This window comes from Nannospalax galili, unplaced genomic scaffold (assembly GCF_000622305.1).
Source record: "Nannospalax galili isolate Female #2095 unplaced genomic scaffold, S.galili_v1.0 scaffold233, whole genome shotgun sequence".
NCBI classification, from domain to species: domain Eukaryota; kingdom Metazoa; phylum Chordata; class Mammalia; order Rodentia; family Spalacidae; genus Nannospalax; species Nannospalax galili.
In genome coordinates, this window is record NW_008333818.1 from 1,266,521 (window position 1) to 1,278,423 (window position 11,903).

Sequence of the window (11,903 nt, forward strand, 5' to 3'; positions counted from 1 at the left end):
AAGAAGGTGTGTCAATGTATATAGCGATTCCCAAATGCCCTCTGCCTCTCCACTATGAGCTCCCCCTCAAGGCTGCTCTCCAGTCTTTCACCAGTGTTCAGTTATGTTCACACAATACACCTATGTGCTTATACTTGTTTGGTTAAGAGTAAATCATTCACTCTATGTATGTGAATAATATGGAATCCTTGGAAAGTGCTTATACTTGTTTGGTTAAGAGTAAATCATTCACTCTATGTATGTGAATAATATGGAATCCTTGGAAAGTGAGCAAAGAATTTTAACCTGATGCTAGGTATTACAACCACCCAATTAAGCACATATTGACTGGTTTCATAGTGAGGCAGCCTGTATCCAGAATTCAAGGCCAGCCTTGGCTACATGAAACCTTGTCTGAAAAAAAAAATCAAATATATTACCTTCCCTAAAAAATATAGCTCTTCTAAGTAAAATCACACAAGCCTAATGCTTTTAGCAGTTAAATGCTAGCTAGCATTAACTTTCTATCTGCCTCAAAGAATATCGAGCGGATACAACCAGCCAGCAATTGTTTGGTGAGAAGCTAGTCCTTGCCCCTCCTAGTGTCCACAAATAACAGGGCAGAGCACTGCACAGAGTTACAATGTGTCCCTTTTTCCGTGTCTTCCCATTTCCCGCAGGCCACAAATCCTATTCATGTCCTCATTCAAAATTTCCTGCCACACGGCTACTAACCCAGTTTAGTTCTTTAGTAATTCATGTCTAAAGGAATCTCGCCTCCAGGTTACAAGGTCATGTTCCTGCTTTCTTCTAAAAGCACTCTAGGGGCTGGAGAGATGGCCCAGAGGTTAAGAGCACTGACTGCTCTTGCAGAGGACCCAAGTTCGATTCCCAGCAACCACATGGTGGCTACTAACTGTCCTTAATTCTAGTTCCAGGGGAATCCGAAGCTCTCTTCTGACTTCCACGGCATTGCACAACATGGGTATACTCACATACATGCAAGCAATACACTCATACACATAAAATAAAAATAATAAATAAAATATTTAAAAAATAATAAAAAGTAAAAGCACTCTAATCAAATTTTATACTTGAAGAGAAACTTACAGGGCTTCACCTGTGTCCACAGGGGAAAATCTGACTCCTTTCTCCTGGTCTCATCTTCCATACTGTAGGGTGGGAAATTCCTAAAACTTTCCAGCTTATCTCCTCCCTTCTTCAAGCCTAAAGCTGGTGCCCAGGATAGCCTCTGCTCCCATTTCAAATTCCCTTTCTTCCCCTCTTTCCCTGCTCCATGTCTATATATGGAAACCTTGATCCTCCAAGTTAAGATTCACACAGAGAAGGAAAGTTGAGTGACCATTTATACAAAAAATAATACCTCTAGTCAGGCATATAATATAATGCACATTTCTCATAAAAAAAACCAGTGAACTAGGAGAAAGATGAGAAGACAAAGGAGAGCAAATGGAGATCCAGCCACGCCCCCGTCTAACAATCTTCTTACAAAAAAAGGGTGGTAAAATTAAAGATATATGCACAAGAATGTTGAGCACCACACAAAAGTACGAATAAAAACCAGTAAGAGAAACCCTAGAAATAGGCCAAACACAGGCAATGTTTCCTGGCGTCATCTTCACATGAGTCCAGGATCCTAAAGTAATCCCACTTCTTCAGTTCCATATATCTCCCTCAATACTCAGTTGTGCCCACAATGACAGGTCTCCACCCATCCATACACAGCCCCTTAAGAACTGCCCAATCGGACCCTTCCCCCTTAGCCAATGCTTTCCACAGTGTGGTTACATCACACACCCAAGAAGATAACTTATATGAATATTTCTAGCTTGCTAGCTGTTCTCTAAGCTAGTTCAAGCATGAACTAAATCCATTTTGAGACTACTTAGACTGATCTAGATAATGCTTTCACTGTGAATTTCAAGCCACCGTGTAAAATTTGAACATATTTTATGTGGATAAGACAAGGGTAATAGTAGAGTAGCAGAAATATTGCAGAAGTGACAGCTATAACAATGCATAGCTTAGAGGCTTTCTGACATTGTAATACATGATTTATTTAATAATTCTGATGATCTATGTGGTATTATCACTATCTCCACTGTACAGTCTTGAGTAAGAAAACCCCAAGTCTTTAAATGGTCTGGAATTCGTTGCTTGTTTAACATCACATAAGTGGTAAGTGGATCCAAATCCAAGAAATGCAGCATCGGAGTTTGGTTCTTAAGCATCAAGAATACATCAGTATCTATCAAGTCCCAGGTCTCCCACATTTTAACCCATTCATATTAAGCAGGGGGAGGTGAGCAGTCTGTCTTCATACAAATCTGTGTCATTTTAATTGCTTCCCCACAGTTCCTATGACCCAGACTTACTCAGTTCTTTGCATTCCATCTCACTTTCCCCACTATATCCTTATTTATTTTTAACTTAAGAGATTGTTTAATTCATACATCTTAAATCATATGCAATGCATATGGATAGATAGAAAAATAATAAAACAAACACAAAGTAAAGTACACGCTCAAATTAAAAATCAGCAGCAATAAACTTGGGGCTGTATGTGTGTCTTTCAAGCCCTGCACTGGGTCTTCTCCAGTCAACCCTTCCCATCCCCCGTAGGCCTAAGGTTTCGAAACCTGGCTTTTACTATTGCCCTATTCCTGTCTCACAACACTGCCTCTGGCATTCCTGGACTCCTGTGTGGGTCTGTCTCCCTCTCCCTCACATTGGTGCGGTTTTCCTTACTGGGTAACTCTCAGCCCGGTAATTGGGGACCCTAACCCAGGAGTGAGGACATCTGCTTTTTGCTTTTCAAAGACCAGATGCTGCCTCCGCCTAGCCAGTGGGCCTGCTTGCCCAAGAACGGTCTATCAAATATACAGTGTGTAAGAAAGGTCTTCCCAAACTCCCAGGGGAAGCCAGCACTAGGCTTGTAGCCTGGCGAGGGCTGCCCTCTCCCCTCCTTTCCTCCCTGGTTAATAGCCAGTCTGCAAAGAGCACATGTGTGACGTCAGAGGAGGAGTGGGGGCGCTGGAAGGGGGCGGGTGGTTAGCCTTGGAGGAGGGGAGAGAAGTGGAAAAGCTCAGGCTGCGGATTCTCCAGGCCTCTGGCACTGTGGGCTTGTAGGAGGCGGGGACAACTGCCCTTTCCTCTAATCACACCCACACTCCAGGCCCTTGAGAACAATGCAAGTGGGAAGGCAATCTTGGTCCTAGAGACCCCGTTTGCAAAGATCAAGGGGCTTTGTCACCAGCTGCCCGGGTGATGGTGTGCAAACCCACTCTCCTCTGAAAGCCGAGGGTTAGATGCTCCCGCTGTTCAAGGGGCCTGTCTGGAATTTGCCCACACAAAGCAGGCACACACAAACGTCACTGTCAGACCCTGGCCAGCAGGAGCAAGATGGTTGGGTTGCTAGCAAAGGAAAGTCACCCCCAGAGCGCAGACAGGAAGCTCTAGGGAGCCTCTGACCAACATCTGGACACACCCAGGCCTGCAGAGCCAAGGTCCCCCCCCCCCCCAATCCCGCATCCCCCTCGCCCCCTCCAAGCCAGGCCAGGTCTCAGGTCACTCATCCCTTCTCCCGCGAGGTTGTCCACGCCGGGCACTCACCCTGCGATTTCCACCAGGCAGCTGGGAGGACAGGGCCTAGTGCTCCGCGGGCTTCACACTCAAGGGGCTTCTCAGCAGAGCACCGAGGCACCTCCGAGCAGCCGCAGAGAGCCCGGAGCAGGGAGGAGACCGAGACCGAGGAGAGGAGGGGTTCCCGAGCCAGTCTCCTCCCAACTTCCTCCCGGCTGGAGTGGGAGCCCGATGGGCGGCGCTTGGCAGGGGACAGCGCTTCTTTGTGTCGCTGGCCCTGGTGGCTCAGCATTCTGGTGGATTAGGAATTAGGGAAGGGTTCCCGAGATCCCATCCTAGCATCGTGGACTACTGCTTTATTAAAATTTCTCTAGTTAATGTCTATTGACTAGTAATGAAAAGACTGAACAGATCAGGGCACACGCATTTAATTCTTATGCAGAATTTAAAAATCTTCATTTAATGTAAGATAAATGGACCTTGATATATATTGCCCAGGAAAACGTGAATTGAGAATTATTGGGTATGCTTTCACTTTATAAGGAGGGGGGAGGGGAGAAAGCATGTATATATTCAAAATACAAGAAAAGAAAGAGTTCTGTCAGCATTGTTTAATCTGAGGAATATAGGCTGGGCAACTACATGTAACTGCACTGTCCATGTGTGACTTTGATAAACTGAAAATATTTCAAAAACAATAGAGTGTGTTATTCAGGGGATGGTTTAAGTCTTCTTTTGATTCTTATAGTCGACTGACCTTCCTTTATGAATTTCCTGGTTCTACTCAATGAACACTTGGTGGTTACAGGTGCTAGCTTTAGTGAGAGAAACTTTGAGGACCTCAGACAGCAGAGACTGGATTCAAATCTCACTCTGCACCTTACCAGCTATGTGACTTTAAGCTACTAAATCTGCACCTGTTTTATTCCCTGTAAAATGGGAATGATAAATCAATTACCAATATTACAGATGGAAGGTCTAAATAGGTGAACCTTAAGACAGTGCTTGGCATAAATAAGATGGAATGATCATCAGATAAAATAGATATTCAGACATCCTAAGATTCAGTGCTTGTGCTTTCAGAAAGGTGCATGGCTTTTAACCTTAGCAGTTTGGGTCCACATCCAAGCCACACTTCCTTTCCCCATCTCCCTTCAATACCCTTTCTCCAAAATAAGACATATGAATGTCAATCAAAGGCCCCCCTGGGCAGGTGAGCTCAGTAACCTGGTTTAACTGAGGAACCAATGGGAAATAGATCAAGGAAACCTGGATTCAGGTCTTGCCAGGTAAAGACCACCTGAGAATGGCCCTTCACTTGTCCAGGCTCTCGGCTTCCCAGCTAGGGGAGGCTAAGTCCCTTCTGGATCTGAAATGTCAGGGCTGATACTATGTCAGGTAAAAACCTCCTAATGAGTTTCAGGGAAAAAAATGTCAAATTCAGAATAAAAATGCAGGCTGCTTATGCCTTTAATCCCAGCACTCGGAGGCAGAGGCAGGTGGATCTCTGTAAGTTCAAGGTCAGCCTGGTCTACATAGGGAGACCCTGTCTCAAAAAGACAAAAACAAAAAACAAAAAAACATTTAAAAGCCCAAAAATATTCATGGGAAGGACACAAGCTAATTTCCCTCTGAGGATGTGGGAGTGAGGCCTGGTCAGAAAGAGGAGGATATATATATATATATAGATATAGATATAGATAGATAGATAGATAGAGAGAGAGAGAGAGAGAGAGAGAAAGAGAGAGCAATAAAATGTTGGCATCTGTAAAACTGGACTGTCCATATGTAGCTTTGAAATATTTCATATTGAAAAATTCTAACGAGGAAGAAACGTATTAAACTTTTGATAGCCAAGTTCTTGGAGAAAAAAAAAATTAAAACAGTAAATTAGGGCCCAGGAGGTAGATTAAAAACGCAGAAAGAGGGGAGATGGGGAAAACGCAGGAAAGGTTTTTTGAAAGACACCTGGGTCCTGGGCCCAGATGGCCTTGGGACGGTTCTTGCTCCGCAGGCGCCCAGGACGCTCAGCACCTGGTCTCCCACCCAGGCCGTGGCGGACCCGCGTCAGGAGCGGCCCTTAACCCACCCTGCACCGGGCCCTTAACCTACCCTGCTTCCAGAAACCATCTTTGGAAGACTCACCTCTGGTCCAGCAGTTCCCACAGCCGGCCACTTGGAAACAAGAGCGTCCTCCTCTGCAGGGGTGTGACAAGGAAAGGGGATCCAGGCCCGGGATTTGGGCGGTGGGAGGTGGGCAGCGGAGAGAAGGGGCGAAGAGTGGGCCGCCCGGGGCAGCCGATTGGCCACCGCGGGGTGAGGGCGGAGCTCCGCCAGACTCCCCGGACCGCCCTGAATCTGCTTTGTGTCTATTTCTGACCAAAGATAAGGCCCCGAACCTGGCATGGAGACCTTGGCGCTCATCCTGGGAGTGCAACGGGGAGATTTGTTTTACAAATATAGACTGCTTTTTAACCAGGCATTGGTGATAAGTAATGGCTGATTTTTAAGACTGACTCACTGTGTGGCCTAACATGACTTTGAACTTCACACACACCTGCCCATGCCTTCCTAGTGCTGGGATTACAGGCTGTGCCACCACATCCGACTGCCATAAATCTTTATGTTAAATAATACGCAATTATTTCCAAGAATGGGTTATATATTGGCCAGTAGCTAGGAGCTAGGATTTCTCTCTCCCCCCAACCCCTCCCTCCCTCCCTCCCTCCCTCCCCCTTCCTTCCCTCTTTTTCTCTACTTTTCTCCCTCTCACTCCCAACATCATATATCACATGTATGCCATATCACGTAGTTATATATCATGTATTTAAATAAACATTTAATATTGTAAAAGAGAGTTTTCATTTTATGCTAGAAACATGGAAATTATACAGAAGCTGGACATCAACGTATTTGAATCAGGCAAGAAGCAGACTACTTAGTATTTATTAGTTTTGTTCCTCATCCTTTCCCTACCCCACACTCCTTTGGGTCTTGCTGTAGCCTAGGCTGACTTCTAACTTCTGATCCTCTTGCCTCAGCCTCCCAAGTACTAGGATTACAGTCCTGCATCACCTGCCTGGTATAATTATGTAATCACTACTTAAAGGAGGTTTATTTCTAGGTATTTATTCCTCATGTATCATATTAACATTTCAATAGTTATCCATTTTATTTTGTAATAAAAAATAATTAATGAAATCTATTGAAAGAAACTATATAAAAGTCCCTGCTCAAACAGCTGGTAGTGATTTCTCTGGGAAACCTGTGTACAGAGTTCTTGAATTTTGTACTTTGTCTTGACTCATTTTAACCAAGGGTGGAATCCAACACTTGAACTTGTAGCCGTGACCTGGGTGCTGTCTTGAACTTCACCTGTCCATTTAGCTCGGAGGGCTTAAGGGCAGAACTGGGGAAAGCCACTTCTGTCTTTTCATGGTAGACCCTAAAGGCTGAGGGAGATCTCTGCTGCTTTTCTCTAGTTCCAACCACTCACTGCCTTTGTCTATGTTCCCTTGGTACCAAAGGAGGAGGAGTCCTCAGAGCAAACTGTCGTCAGTTAGAAGACATCAGTGCTGGGCCCAGATCTTCTAGTAGAAAGTGGATTCATTGGTTAAAGGTGACAAAATTTGGCATATACTTAAGGATTTCATTACAACTCCCCAAATAAGGAAGTAAGACTGCTGTTTACTGTGCTTTGCTTTTCTTTCAATTCCCTATTTCACCTGGCCCACATCATAATGAGCTGAGTGGTGTGTGTGTGGTGGTTAATCTCAGTTGTCAACCTGAGAAGACCTAGAATGACCTGGGAAGTGGGTCTCTAGGCACTTTGATTAGGTTAACTGAGGCAGAAGACTCTCCCAAGTCTGGGTAGTGTCATTCCCTAGGCTTAGATCCTGGACCATACAAAAATCAGACAGCAGGCTGAGGACAAATGTTCTCTGCTTCCTGACTGCTGATGCAACAAATGCAACAATGTGTCTCAAACTCCTGCCATTGTGGCCCCCATTGTAATGATCTGTAACCTCAAACCGTGAGCTACAGCAAACTCTTCCTTGCTTATGTTGCTTTTGGTACTGTATTTTATTTTGTATTTATTTTTATTATTTATTTTATGTGTACAAGTGTTTTGCCTACATGTGTGTAAGTGCACCCACGTCATTCAGTGCCCATGGAAGTCAGAAGATGGTGTTGGATTCCCCTGGAACTGTGGTTACAGCCAGTTGTTAGCTACTATGTGGGTGCTGGGAATAGAACCCTGGTGCTTTTAACTGCTCAGTCATCTTCCTGGCCGCTTGTTATTGTATTTTATTACAGCAACAGACAATAACTAATATGGTGACCGCTGGATGGATGGAAAGGAGAAATGATGTGGCATAAGGAAAACCACCCCTAGAATCATTCCTATGCAAAACCAATAGCAGGTAATATGGAAAAGTGATCACATTCCAAGATTTCTATGTTGTGCATTTCCTCCTTTTCTTCCTGGTCTTTTGATTAATTTTACTGCTTTACTTTTTATTTTATGTGTATGAGTATTTTGTGCACATGTGTGTAAATGCACCCTTGTAGTGTAATGCCAATGGAGGTCAGAAGGAGGCATTGGATCCCCTGGAACTGGAGTTACAGATGGTTGTTAGCTACCATGTGGTGCTGGGAACCGAACCTGGGTCCTCTGCAGGAACAGCCAGTGCTTTTAACTGAGGAGCCATCCCTACAACTTCCATCATGTTCTTTTTGATTTCGTCTCTTAAGCTTTGTTTTCTCTCTGTATCTCCCAATATCTTCTTTTTTTAAAAAAATATTTATTTTTATTTTATTTAGAGGTGTGTGTGTGTGTGTGTGTGTGTGTGTGTGTGTGTGTGTGTGTGTGTGTGTGTGTGTGACATGCATTTGGGTGTCCTTGGAAGCCAGATGGCTGCACAGATTCCCTGGAACTGGAGTTACAGGCAGTTATGAGCTGCCCAAAGTGGATGCTGGGATCCAATCCTCTGGAAGAGTGGTAAACACTCTTAACCACTAAACCATCTCTCTAGTCCCCACTGCCTTCTTCACTGAGTGAGCTGGTTCTTTCTTATTTCTCTGTCTGGGGTGCATACTACTGAATCAACTGGAATAACTTTTGACATACTAAGTGTAAATTCTCAGCAACATGTAAGTGAAGGAACAATCCACTGAAAATCCATAGTACAAAATGTTCATTTAAAATATCAGCTCAATTCATTCACTGAGGAATTCTGTCAATATGACTTTTCATGGAGAAGCTTATGATTCTACTTTTTCAATGAAAATGCTATCTCATGTGTTTTATCTAAGCACTGGAAAAAAAAAGGACATACAAGCTACTTTAAGAAGTGGAGAAGGATCAGTAACTTTTTCTTTAGACCATTTATATTTAAAATATGTTGAAACTATCATTTTGAAGCAAAACAAAAGTACTTGTTCTCAGGTCTCTACTAGCAGAAACTCATTAACAGACATGTACTAAGCATCATTTATAATAGTTTAAAACCTAATATTTTAAAAAAACTTTATTTTTATTTTGTGTGTATGAGTGCTTTGCCTGCATGTAAGTGTACCTGAGCGTGCAGTACTAGTGGTGTAAAAAGAGGACATCAGATTCCCTGGAACAGGAGTTACGGATAGTTGTTAACCACCATGTGGGTGTTGGGAATTGGACCCGGGTCCTCTGGAAGAATAGCCAGCACTCTTAACTCAATGTCTCCAGCTCCAATACTCTAAAACTTTTAAGAACAAAATTCAAAATAATGTTCACTTTTGGATACAACAGTGAATGGTTCAAGAGGGCTTTGAGTTTTTGTTGGTGTTTTAAAATTTTTGATTGTTTTGTTTTAATTATTATTGGTTTAAACAAATTCAAATGATGGTTCAAGGATGTGTTAAGTTTGTAAAACATTCATAAAGCTGTATATTTATAATTCATTTATATATATAAATTTTCTTGTATTATGCTAATAAGGGGTTAGAAGAGCTGTCTTCATTTTTAGTTCTAAAAATATATTTGATTAAATATCCCAGGTAAAATTACCAATGAAAGAATATAAATACAAAATATAAATGTGTCACTATGACATGAAAGTAAGGGATATGCAAAGCCAAAGTAAATGAAAAGCAGGAGATATTTGTAGAAGAAAGGACAAGGCTAGACTTTACTCATGTGCTTATGAACAGCCTTGGAAAGTATGGAGATCGCTTTATGGGGTTACCTGTGCAGGGCAGTGAAAGCAAGCTACACAAAGAGCACACTTTAAAGCTCCTCCAAGGTAAGTTAAACAAGAAATAAATTGCCCAACAAGGAGAAATTGATGCAGCTTGCATGTTTTATTCCTCTTGGAGAGGAAGGAAATATCTTTGAGAATCATAACTAGCCACAAACCGGTTACCCATATAGGTTTGCAATCATAATGCTTGTGGGATGGTACTGACTGAAACACCATAAGCAAGTAATTTAGTTTTAAATAGTACCAAACTGGAACTATTTCAAGTTTGTAGAAATGTGCACAGGTTGCTTCTGGAGAAACTTAATTTCGAAACATATAGAATTTCTACACAGTAAAAAAAGTTCACACAAAAGGAGCAGCTCATGAGAAGTATGATAAAAATGAACTACCATTCATGGAAACAGAGTGTCACAAATAGGAGTCATCACAAACAAACAGAACTAGGCAGCATGTAGATGTTAGAATTATTAGGTAAAGAATATAAAATAGTCCTGTTTCACACAGATAGATGATAAGAGAGAAATTTAGAAAGCTGAACATTATTAAATAGGTAATTCTACTGGGAAAGAAAGAACTGGAATTATTAACAAATAACTGATAGGTAAATATCATTGTCTTCTCAGTAATAAAAAGATAGTAAGATAATATTTCAACAGAAACAAAAAACTAAGCAATTTGGAATTTTATAGTCAGCAAACTACCTCTTAAACATTTTTTTCAAGCCAATAAATACTAAGAATTCATCAAAAGATCTGATTACAGGAGTTTCAGAAGAATGTGTCTTAAGGACAATGATCTGAGATAAACTGAGATATGAGACAAAATGATGAGAGATTTGCTGGTCTAGCGTTGATAATGTTATCTTTGGAACAACCCTCCCACTGAAAGCAGCTATAAAGCTAGAAAAAACATAGGTAGAGTCTTCTGAAGAGCAAACAATTCAAGACCTTTGAAAAGGACTTGAAGAGGCACAACCCTCAAGGGACAGAGAGCACCGTCCATATAACCTCTTCCTTTTCTACATTTTCCACTTGCAGTTTCAGAGTAACAGAGGCTAATGTCAGTCTTACTAGTTCAAGATTAGCAAGCCAAGTGGAGTTCAAGAGACATCTCATGAAGTGAGTACTGGAGAAGTCTGTAGAAATTCTATGCATAAATTTCCCTTGTGTTATTGGGAGTTTCCTATACCTTATACAGGAGGAAACTCCAAGAGAGCCTGCCAAAAGGAGTTTTCAGTGGCCGTGCTGTTCTGAGAATATGGTTCTGGAGTTCAAGCTACGGCAAGAAGGTTCTTGCACACTCACTGTGATTGCAGTTGACACTTAAGAAAACTCATGCTTAGCAAAAAGAATCACACCTTAGGAGTAAAGACTTCCATAGAAAAGTCAACCCTGAAAGGCACCAGTACTGACAAAAATTAAGTTTTGCAAATTGTGAAAGTTTTGGCTGGTACTTCATCTGCACCTGAATCCCCAATCTTCATGGAAGACAGTAACATCAACCAGAATCTTATAATTTTTCATCAACATCTTAAATTCAATAAAAAATGAGGAAGGCTGAAAAATTAGATATATTTCATAGAACTCAAGTGAAACAACAGCAACAGAAAAAGTCGTGCATGGTTATGATAGTTGTATTCTTAGAGGAGGAAGTTAAAATAACTGTCATTAAAATATGCAGAATCATATAAACATGGCTGGAGAATTCCAGCATAGAACCCAAACTTATGAAAGAATAAAATATAATTTTTTAGAAATAAATACTAACAGTTAAAATGAATGATTTAATAGATGGCATTAACACCACATTAGACACACAAGACCAGAAAATTGGTAAACCATAACCAGGCTCAGAGAAAGTACTTAGAAATAGCATAGGGAAGAAAAGAGGCTGCACAGGGATGAGAGATGATAGAAAGAGCTGGAGAGACGGCTCGGGGCTTAAGAGCTTGTACTGCTCTTGCAGTTTGGCTCCTATTACCCGTGTCAGGCATCTCATAACAACCTGTAACTCCGTCTCCAGGTAATCATACCCCCCTCTTCTGACCTCTTCAGAAACTGCACACATACACAAATACAT

General features: G+C 41.9%; 1 protein-coding gene and 1 pseudogene across 2 annotated transcripts in view; one reads left to right on the forward strand and one right to left on the reverse strand.

The window, feature by feature from the left end:
- The window catches only part of LOC103730409 (TRPM8 channel-associated factor 1), a 48,917-nt gene that overhangs the window by 23,042 nt on the left and 13,972 nt on the right, over positions 1 to 11,903 (reverse strand). Inside the window, exon 1 of one of the 2 annotated variants that reach the window (XM_008828633.3) lies at positions 3,613 to 3,763. The exons of the other annotated variant lie outside the window; for it this stretch is intronic. The gene's annotated coding sequence lies outside the window, so the exon portion shown is untranslated. Of the gene's footprint in view, positions 1 to 3,612; positions 3,764 to 11,903 lie in introns of those variants that run through there. 2 annotated transcript variants of the gene reach the window in all.
- LOC103730431 overlaps positions 9,767 to 11,903 on the forward strand; it is a 41,057-nt pseudogene continuing 38,920 nt past the window's right edge.